Here is a 10,235-nt window from a genome sequence, read left to right on the forward strand (position 1 = left end):
TTGCACACATTCCAGATGAATTACCATATGACGTCTTGCATTTAAACGATGCGTAAGCAGTTTTGCATAGCCGTGACAAAGCCGTTGATAAATATTGATATCTTTGATTCGTACAAGTGCACAACAAATCGCGCGGATGTTCTAGCGATGATTTGCCAATAACACAGTACACACTAATATTAACTACGATATATAGATTCGTAATTATTTTATGAATTGTTAAGAGCAGAGATTTCTGATTTTTAAAAGTGAGAGAAAGATTTAAAATATATCGAAAAATATTATCATTCATTTTAATATAATCTGCAATGCTAAAAATTATAATATTGATATATATAGCTCAAAGAATTAAAATTCCCTTAAAATGCATTGAAATTAACTAAAACAAAGAATTATTATTTAATTTCTTTTATCTTTATCTCTAGTCGCTTGTAACTTAATAATTGCGATCATATATATATATTTCTCTTTTCGGCACTCTAAACAATTAAACTATAAATAATTTAAATACTAATAATATAAAGTGAAAAATCGATTACATTTTTAAATGATTTTTTTATAATGCTCGTTATTTTGGTTAGATTATTAGAAAATCGCTGTTCCACATTTACCTTATTTAAATCAAATCGATTATTCCATGACTTTTAAAATCCAAGAATCTCTCACACAATGTAAGATCGGCGAGGAATTAATAAATGTTTCGCTTTATGAATAGCAAATCACGCGGGACTCAAACTTGTTTGCCAACAGATAATTACATTTAATTAGTAAGCCGTCTCGTGCGCGAATCAGAAATTATGTCTTCCGTCTAATTACTTAGACGAGCGGGAAAGACAGAGAAAAAGAGAGTTGTTGCTGCTGCGCGTAGGGTCGCAGATTAGCATAGCCGACCATTAGCGCACGAGATCGTGACAGATCGGACAGAACGGATTCGTAGCGAAAGGTTGTATCGTGAGGAGGATAAAAGGAGGCCGTGGGTTCTTTAATGCCGCGTCATCGTGTCGGAGATAAATGGGGATCGAAGATGAAATCCCCCGCACGTGCAATTCTCACTTCTCTGTTTCGCGGCCGGTCGAGAACAGGCCACAAGTATTTGCAGTTCTGCATTAAGTACGCCGCGTAGATATCTCACTCTTTCGCGAGAGAACCGAAACGATCGCTTCCATGGGCGTGGCAGCGAGAAGCAGCAGCAGCAGCAGCACCATGCATCGTAATATAGCGAGAAAACGCTCTGAGAAACGGAGATGATAGATTAATTTAATCGACTAAAAATTGCATCTCTATTCATACACAGCTGCACAAAATTCCGATTTCTCTTTCGAATAATATTACCGATAAAAAAAGGCCGAACATAAATTTTTCGAGAATATTTACGTTTGATTATGATTATAAGCAAACGATACCTTGATTCACGATATCCTTGAAATTTACGATATCCTTCAATGGAAATACTATCTGTTGCTTATTTACGCTTCAGTGCGTACAAGGCGCATTTTCTGTATATTTTTTCTATTTATCTTTCTTTATCGCGGATAGAGATAACCGCTAGACTTCGGATTTCGAAAGAGTGTTTTTTCTCTCGCATCGTACTTCTTCTCGCACGCGGAAGTTTCTTGTCGGCGTTTACGATGATCCCAGACCCGAAATTCCATTCGTGCCAAAGCGTTATCTAATTCCGTCGCGCAAGCGTTCCTCGCCGTCGCCGTTTTTCGCATTAGTCACCGGCTTCCAAAAGCGAAAGGCGATTCGTAATATAGTCCAACTAACTGCGAGTAGATATAGAACGCGTGTTTTTGTTTCGCTCGAGTGATCACCGTAGTTGCCCAATTTCCAGGTAGAGAAATTGTTGATTTTCAGGTAATGCGGAGTACAATCGATATCCGAGAGATTATCCGAGAAAGCAATCAACGATGACCGCCATTTTAATCGTCCTCGATACGTTTCGGTAAACTATATCAGTAGAAATATAAACCTCATTATATCATGATCGGCTTTTAGCGATTGATTAATTTATTTGAATTTCTGCGCGTGTCAGTAATGTATGCGATACGAATGAGATCCGATCGATTTTGTTGAAATATAAGAAAAATTATACGATAATAATTTGAACGTTTCATACTTCTCAGAGTGACATACATTACACATTGCATGTTTGAATAATAAGGCGCGGCACTCTTTACAGCGAAAGTTTTCCAGGAAAATTTCGCAGTAGCCTAAGACGTGATCCTATCGAGCGATTGCGAGAATTATGCGGGACGATAAAAAAAAGTCGTTATATGGGGAGATTGCCAGCTATTTGCGTCGTTACCGAGGATAACGTGAGCTTAAGGGGATCGTTATCTACGGTCCTTAACTGAAATTTAGCCAGGAACCAGTTTGGGTGGGAGTCAAACAATTCGAAGCAGAAGGGAACTTGTTCGATTTAGAGGAACGCGACTTAATCTCCTTTGCTCTTGTAAGACATGAAATGTCCATCAAAAAGATTCTATTTTAGTACGATACTCCGAGAATGATTGGATTGATATGAGTGAATAATGAGTTCCATTGGAATCTCAAATTATCATATATTAAACTTTATAGATTATATCCTATAAGATGTGTCTTATAAAAACGAATTTTCTCATCTGCCAGAGATAATTTTAAATATTAAAATGGGAAAGAGGAGGTGTTAAAGCAAATTTATTTTTGAATACATAAAGAGAGGAATTATTTTTCATATATTTTAACATTTATTTTTCGAAGATTCTATGCCATAATTAATCACATCATCTTGCGCGTAATAACTTGCAAAAGTTAAGCCTAACGGACAAGATAATCACGATCCTGAAGACCGCTACTTTCCTCGACGTTCACCGGAACTGAAATCAGTGTCCTGAGATAAATAATCCTCCGTAACATACAGGGCCCCGCCCTATGTCAGGTCGGTCGCCTCGTGAATACCCCGTTCTCCTCTCGCTCCTGGAGTTAAGAGCCGCTGTCACGACGCGAACGGGATCCCAGGGTGCCAGGACATGTTCGCTACATCCCTGCCGTGCTTTCCGCTTCCCCTCTCTTCCCCGTTACCTTTCTCGCTGTGTTCATTCTTTCTCTGACAATCGAGCGGTACGGATCGCGTACGGGACCGCAGGGTCGTGCGAGGGAGAGAAAAAGGAGGGCGTTAAAATCTTTCGCGTGTCGAAATATCTCGTAGAGAGAGAAAGAGAGGGAGCTTTGCGGCGCATTACAAATAAACGTTAGGTTTTCGCGAGATTCGGGCTCGAATGCCTTCGATAGACAAAGGAAAGACGTTGCAGCATCGCCTCGTATACGCGTGTAGGACGCAGAACGCAGGTCGAAACGGAGGCTGAGCAGAACAAAGGAACATCTCTCGCGCGACGGTGATCTCTTTCTCTCTTGTTGCCGCTACTGCTACACACCGCGCCGCCGAGAGAGGAGCCGATCGATCATTAACCCGACTGTAGAGCCCGGGCCATCTCGTGATTCGCCCCGCGTGTGTACATCGTCGTCGTCGTCGTCGTTGTCGTCGACGATCGACGCGCGCTTTCGCACACCTTCGCCGAAGACGAGAGAACGGAAAGAAAGAGAGAGAGATACGGTCACCGCTGTTCTGCGGTGCGTCCTTTCATGATCCTCGATTGGGGTATCGACGTACCTGCGATTTACGAGCCGCGGCACATGGGATACGGGAGAGAAGAGGCTGTCGGGAGATAGAGAGGCCAGTGCGGGGTGTGCGTACCGAGAGAGCGAGAGAGAGAGAGAGAGAGAGAAGAGAGAAAAAAAGCACAAGAGCGACAAAGTGGGAGAGAGAAGGAAAGAGAGAGCGTGGAAAGAAAATAGAGGAACGGCGAGAGACAGAGACGGAGAGATAGAAAGGTACAGGGAGAAACGAGTGAGCGAGAGAGAAAGAGAGATATCCTAAAAGGACGGAGAGAAAGGGAGAGAGAGAGAAGCAGTTGGGGAGGGGGAAGCAGTACGAGCGAGCAACGCACTGGTGGCAGAAAGACGGACGGACAGACAGACGGACCGACCGACCGACAGACGGACGCCGCTTCCCCTCCGTTCTCGCACTCGCGCCAGTCGGTCGCGCGTTACCGAGCTAAGTGGATGGGTTGCAAACGCGCTCCCGTTGAAAAGTTTCCCCTGCCTGTTCGTCACGCCGCACGAGAGAAGGAAAGAGAGGCCTCTCTTCCTACGTACGTATTTACGGTGTTAACTTTGTGGTAAACACGCGCGCCGCGTTTCGTCCTTTGTATTATTTATACACGCTGCTGCGTAACTTGTGAGAGAGAGAGAGAGAGAGAGACACCGCCGTCGTACTTTGTGTGCCCGGCGAATTTCAAAGAGGATTATAAGGTGCATCGCGAAGTGCGCGTCTCATCAGACGTATAACATCCTCGCAGAATCTTCCTGTAAGGAAAATTTCCTCGCTTAAAGTTTCGGTGAGTACTCAAAAAAGTGACGAGTGTCGTCGTTTACGATCGTCAAGGTCGTGTTCTTTTGTTTTATTGTTATCGACGAAAGGAGCCGGCTCTTCCTAGAGGGAATAACTGTTGCGCGTCCTCAAAAATCTTTACGTTCGCGCGTGCTATATAGTTCGCCGTCGTTTTGTCACCTCATCAGGGAGAAGGGTAATTGATATGCGGCTCTCGCGCGACGAAACATCGAAGCGAGGTTCATGCCGGGATGTGGCTGGAGCCGTCCGGATTTCGACCGGATTTACCCCCCCGCGCCATTTTGAAAATGGGCTGCCGGAACGGCAATCGATATAGCGGACGGCGCCAGCCGCATCGAGCGAGAGGAACCTCGAGGACAACGGCGTTTCCGCTTGTCCTCGGGAGGCGCGTCCTTCCCGAGGACGAGCCTTCGCGTTCCTCGAGTTGCTCCGAAATCGAGTCGAGAGTCGAATCGGCATAACTTTTGCGGAATTCGCAAGCCCCCTGTGCGTGAGCGAACGATCCTTTAGAACGAACCGACCGGTTGTTACGCCATCTTGATTCCGTGCCCCACCATCTGCTCGATGGTGGTCTCACACTTAATCCCCGAACGATCGAACCTTACATACGCGCGATTTTCAGCCGACCTTTTCCGCGCTTGAAATCGCGCAATCGCGCATACCTGTGCCAATATACTTTATCGCTTTACCGACATTTCGAATCGTTGGGCGAAGAACACAGAATGGTATAAGTCATCCTTATATCTCCCTTCCTTTTCCCTGAAACAAAGGACAAACTTTTCGACATTGCTTAATTCCGGAAATTCCGGGAAATCCCATTATTTTATCGCAGTGTAATAATCATGATATTACACACATACACATATATATATATATTTATATGTGATTAGGAATAGAGCAAAAAATATATGTGACATACAAGGATTAATGATGCAGAGGAATAAGAATAATTATTTTCAGTTTTCATTTTAAATCAAAATAAAATAATTATCGCCGAGAGAGAGACAATAAGATATGCTTATTTAAATATAATTGTTTATTCATTGTGTGAGATCACTTTCGTGAACTCGATAAATTTTTCGTTCGTTGATCTGTTCTTTGCGATTGATAGAATTAAAGCAATAAGGAAGAGAGAAACAAAGAAACAATAATATATTCTTGCTAATTTTGGTGTCTTCGATGCGATGCGTTCGTTCCCCTTTCTTTTTCTTTCTTTTTCGCCTTTGTGTTGATTTTGCATAGCAAATTTCTATCTGACCTGACCTGACCTGACCCTGACGCGCACTTAATGCAGTCCAGATTTCCACGGAAGTGATTGTTGTGTCGCTCGAGAAAGGACCGGTTTCAAACGGAGAAAAGCTCGAGAAAATGCGCCGGCCTATTGATTCTTTTAAAAGAGCGTTCGAAATATTTTTCGCAAAAAAATGTTGAAATATTTTTCTCGATTTTCTCAAAAAAATCATGCCTTCTCATAATAAAAAATTAATATATTTTGATTATTCATCGCTGATACTATTTTATCCTGTCATCGTATGAAATCACACATTCGATAATCTGTTACATTTTGCTATATTTCCGTAATCATCTTGGGATAAAAATCATTAACACTAACATGGGTAAATTTTTACTCAGAAATATTTTTAATCGTACAAAAAATTCTGAAAAAAGACATGAATATTTTAGAATGCCTCATCGGTATACATGCTAAAGTGCTTGTCTAGAAATTCTTTTATATTTTCATATAAAAATTTAAAGCGTGATTCTTTTGAAGATAAGATTTTTTATCTTCAAAATAAGAGTACAAATTGAAAGATAGATAAAAAAATTTTTTTGATATAATATTTGGAAGGACAGAAGTATTTGACATTTACACTGCTATTTGAATTTTCACCCATGTTAGTAATCTAGGGTTAATGGCGAAATTCGCGGAGATTTATACGCGACGAGGATGCTGCGCCGTGCGTCTCCTCTCGAAGAGAGGAGAGGAAGGGAGGGGAAGGATTAACGCGCGGCATTTGCTCGACCTGCACCTGCACCTGCGTCGCGTGCATACGTTGACCGGTGTTCGCTCGATCGCGGCCTCGTCAAATGTTCCTCTCGCGCGAATGTATCGCCGCTCCTCGTTGTTGCAGCCCCGGAGGCCCTCTCTCCTTCACGCGGACCCTCAGCCGCGGATCCCGTCGATCCGCGCGCGCGGGCTCTCCCTTCTTCCCCCTCTTCTTGCAATCGGCAGCAACTAGTTTCAGCAATAGCGGCGGCGGCGGCGGCTCCGCGCCGTCCACGCGATAACGGGTCGTTAACATGCCCACATCTGCCTTTCTCTCGGTGCACAGGCTCTCCGAGGAAGAGAGGCGGCTTATCCCCCATCACGCATTTTCAACGCTCGACGCGATTTCCCGGTTAAGATCTCAAACGCGATCTTCGCATTAGAGGCACGGAGAGATATATGCCTTTTTAATGGTGAACGTAATCATTTTATTCGAAATCGCTTTTATTCGTCTAATATCTTCCGTTCGACGGAAGATGTTTAAAATCATGCCGGATATTTTTTGTGATTTTTTTTATCCTTCGTGTGTCAAAAAGTGTGGAGAATAAAGTTTTGTCGGTATCGTTTTCACGCTATTTTAATCGTGCTTTAACCTACTAACTCATTCTTTTTTCGCCGCTGGGGCGAATCTTCCTATTTTGTCGTTTACGAGCACTTTTTACGATACGTTTCCTGGAACTTTCGCTCTCCTGGTCGCGTTCTGGTCGCGTGTTTACATGGGCTTAGGAAGGGAGGAGAGGTTGCACGCGCCGCAATACCGGGTCGAAAATAGACCTACACAGCGGTTTCGGATATATATGCACGCGTTTTTCAAGTCCACTAACTTTTCTCGTTTGCCCTTATGACGGCCGCCGGCTTTCAGTAACAGAGCGAGTACGACACGTGCGCGCGCGTATCTGTTCACGTATGCGAGACACACATTCATATACGGACTCGCGGTGTGATGGTGATGATAATAATGATGGTGGTGGTGGTGGTGGTGGTTCGACATCTATTCTTCCACACGCTTCCACTACGTTATTCTCAATTTTGACAACGGCTGCGAGAGAAAGAGCAGATGTCTTTTTTTTTCGGGAACGAAATAGGGTCAATACAATGAGATGGAAGAATGAGAGACGAGGAACAAAAACGAAACGTAAGAATACAACCCGCGCAGTAGTAGTATGTCTATATTCCTAACTAATCACAATGTCAAAATGTCGTTTCAATAGACAGAGAATCGTCCGTCCGTTTTATCCCTTTATGACATATGCCTTCCGCGATTGATATAGCTTCTTCGAGTCATTATCTTATTTTTAGTGGTTATATTTGTTCCCTTTTCTTTCTCTTCATTAGCTATTTCTGTATCTCAATATGTGCTAGCCCCTATATCGAGCCAAACTGTCGAATTAGACGTGTCAGGCGTAGGGAAATAATGGCTGATTGATTGGACACACAGTTACACAGCGACACACGCATACATACGTACATCTCGTGCCCGTGGGAATTAGGGGACAGGCGTACTCTCGTGCAATGTCGTGGAAAAAGAATTTTTTGTTTATCGTGGAGAGAGTGCGTGTGTCATTTGGATCATCGGATGAGTCAGCGGATGTGACATCGACTTGACGAAGTGTTGAGTCAGGTTGCGGGGACAAACATCGATCTTGAGTTTATCTCTCATCATCTTTAGGGATATAGTATCTTTAATCACGCATTACTATTCTTGCAAATGCGATTAAAATGATATTAAAATTATATATATATATACTGTGCCATTAACTGTCGCTTTATATAAAATTCAGTACTTGATGATTTATGTGTCTAAATTAAAAAAAAAAAATATTACGCAAGTTAATTTATACAATGCTTAATGAGGAAAGAAAGATATAAATTTCAAGCACGAATTCGAAGAAGTTGAAGAAAGAACTCCGGATACGCCGTGCATGAACAAGCGAGTCATCAATGTCTATTTATGCACCTTCGTAGCCTTGAAATCGCCGCGAGATATTCAATTTTCCGGTTGTTTCTCGTCATCTCGTAGTTTCATTATGATACCATAATAGCCCGTCGTTCTCTCCTCGGTACATACTTATCGTTCGCTTTATCGCCGCAACGGAATTCTCTCACATGTCACCGTCAAACGGCGATCGTTCTGTCCTCGTTAACGCCTTAATAGATGGCATCGACCTCTGAATGCGCTTATTAATCAATTGAGCGATACGACCGAAAGAAATCTCGGCGCTCATTATACTTCCCTCCGCGCGCCGTTTCTTCGCACGAAACGAAACGAAACGGATAATATGAGAAGAGGAAAAACGTTATCGTCTTCGTACACTTCGTTTCACAAACGCCTTTCGCGAATTTTTTCTCGGTCTTTCATCTGCCGCAAAATCGCGATTGCCTCATCGGAAAGATCGCAAACATACTCTCCGAGTATATCACCGTATTACTTGCTGATGATGCGCTAGCAACTACTTTTACTGCGTATCCAACACGCTTCCTCGCGTATGTATTTCTATTCTCGCGGCCTCGAGCAACGCTATTTCGCAATGCGCGGAGGAAAATTGATAACTTGAGGAAAAAAATTATAAAAATTGCTGTTTTGTTGCATCATTTAATCTATTTTTATATCAAGTGTAATTTTTATATTTTTTATATTTATTATTTATTTTATCGTTCTCGAGTAGTATTGCGTAAATGTTGAATTGAAAAATTTTAATATAGGAGTGAATATTTCTGGCAACACTGTAATATCGTTTCGAATGACGGGGTTTCGATGTTATCAGTCGTTTCGTGAGTGAATCAACAACAGAATGCCTGTTGTGTTTTCGAAGAATAGCTTTGTATAGCCTTTTAATTATATTTAACGTTATTTACATATTCAGCGATTTATCGAATGCATCGAAAAATACTGCATGGAAAAAAATTTTAAAATAAAAAATATATGTTTAATTATGATTACTCTTACGCAAGATATCTTGCATTATAATTTTTGCGACGTAGTTTCTCTCGAGGACGATATAAACGGTTTGCTTGATAATAGAACCGCGTATGTGAGATCGTAAATATGAAAAATCAGGCGCGCCAGAGATAAAGAGAGAAAAGATTCCAAGTATGAAAGCAAATAACAACGAGAAAAAAAATACGCATACACACACACACACACACACACACACACACACGCACGTATTTCATGTTGCAACATCACTTCGCCATGAATCGGCTCGGAAATGTATCTACGGTGATGAATTCCCTTTTCCCCTTTTCCCTTTTATTGCAGGGAACTTTGAGCCGAGGGAACATGTCATGAATTATACGAGTATTTCTTTCACATGACGGCCTTTACGGAAACGTTTTTCGAAAATACACCACGCTTGTTCGGTTACTACGCATCGCGCTTTATCTCGCAATGTCACATTTGTTTGTTAAATATAGTATCGCAGCGCGATATGCCTTCGTGACCTTCCTTCTCCGGAAATTCGCAGTTCAATCATAATAATAAATGTGATGTAGATAGAAAGAAAGACAGAGAAGAGTATTGTTACGGTAGGCTGGATTTTCCGGATGTCACTTCCCACGTTTTTCCCCTTGTAGATCGACATGTGTGATCAGTTCTCTACTCGACGCGCTTCTCGTATACATTCTAGAGAGAGATATTTCTCATCGTAATGACGCGTTACGAGATGCACGAGGAACCCACGTGGTGTACACGAGCGATATGGAATAACATAAATATTTGTCGAAACCCTTCCTGCT

General features: G+C 42.3%; 1 protein-coding gene across 2 annotated transcripts in view; it reads left to right on the forward strand.

Annotated features, from left to right (window-relative positions):
• The first annotated feature begins 3,931 nt into the window (after positions 1–3,931).
• Positions 3,932–10,235, forward strand: part of LOC115238216 (A-kinase anchor protein 200-like) — a 68,169-nt gene continuing 61,865 nt past the window's right edge. Inside the window, exon 1 of one of the 2 annotated variants that reach the window (XM_029811822.1) lies at positions 3,932–4,439. The gene's annotated coding sequence lies outside the window, so the exon portion shown is untranslated. The remainder of the gene's footprint in view (positions 4,440–10,235) is intronic. The other variant, XM_029811823.1, reaches the window with a different exon arrangement.

The sequence above is a fragment of the Formica exsecta genome, unplaced genomic scaffold, assembly GCF_003651465.1.
Source record: "Formica exsecta isolate Colony F162 unplaced genomic scaffold, ASM365146v1 scaffold33, whole genome shotgun sequence".
Lineage (NCBI taxonomy): Eukaryota > Metazoa > Arthropoda > Insecta > Hymenoptera > Formicidae > Formica > Formica exsecta.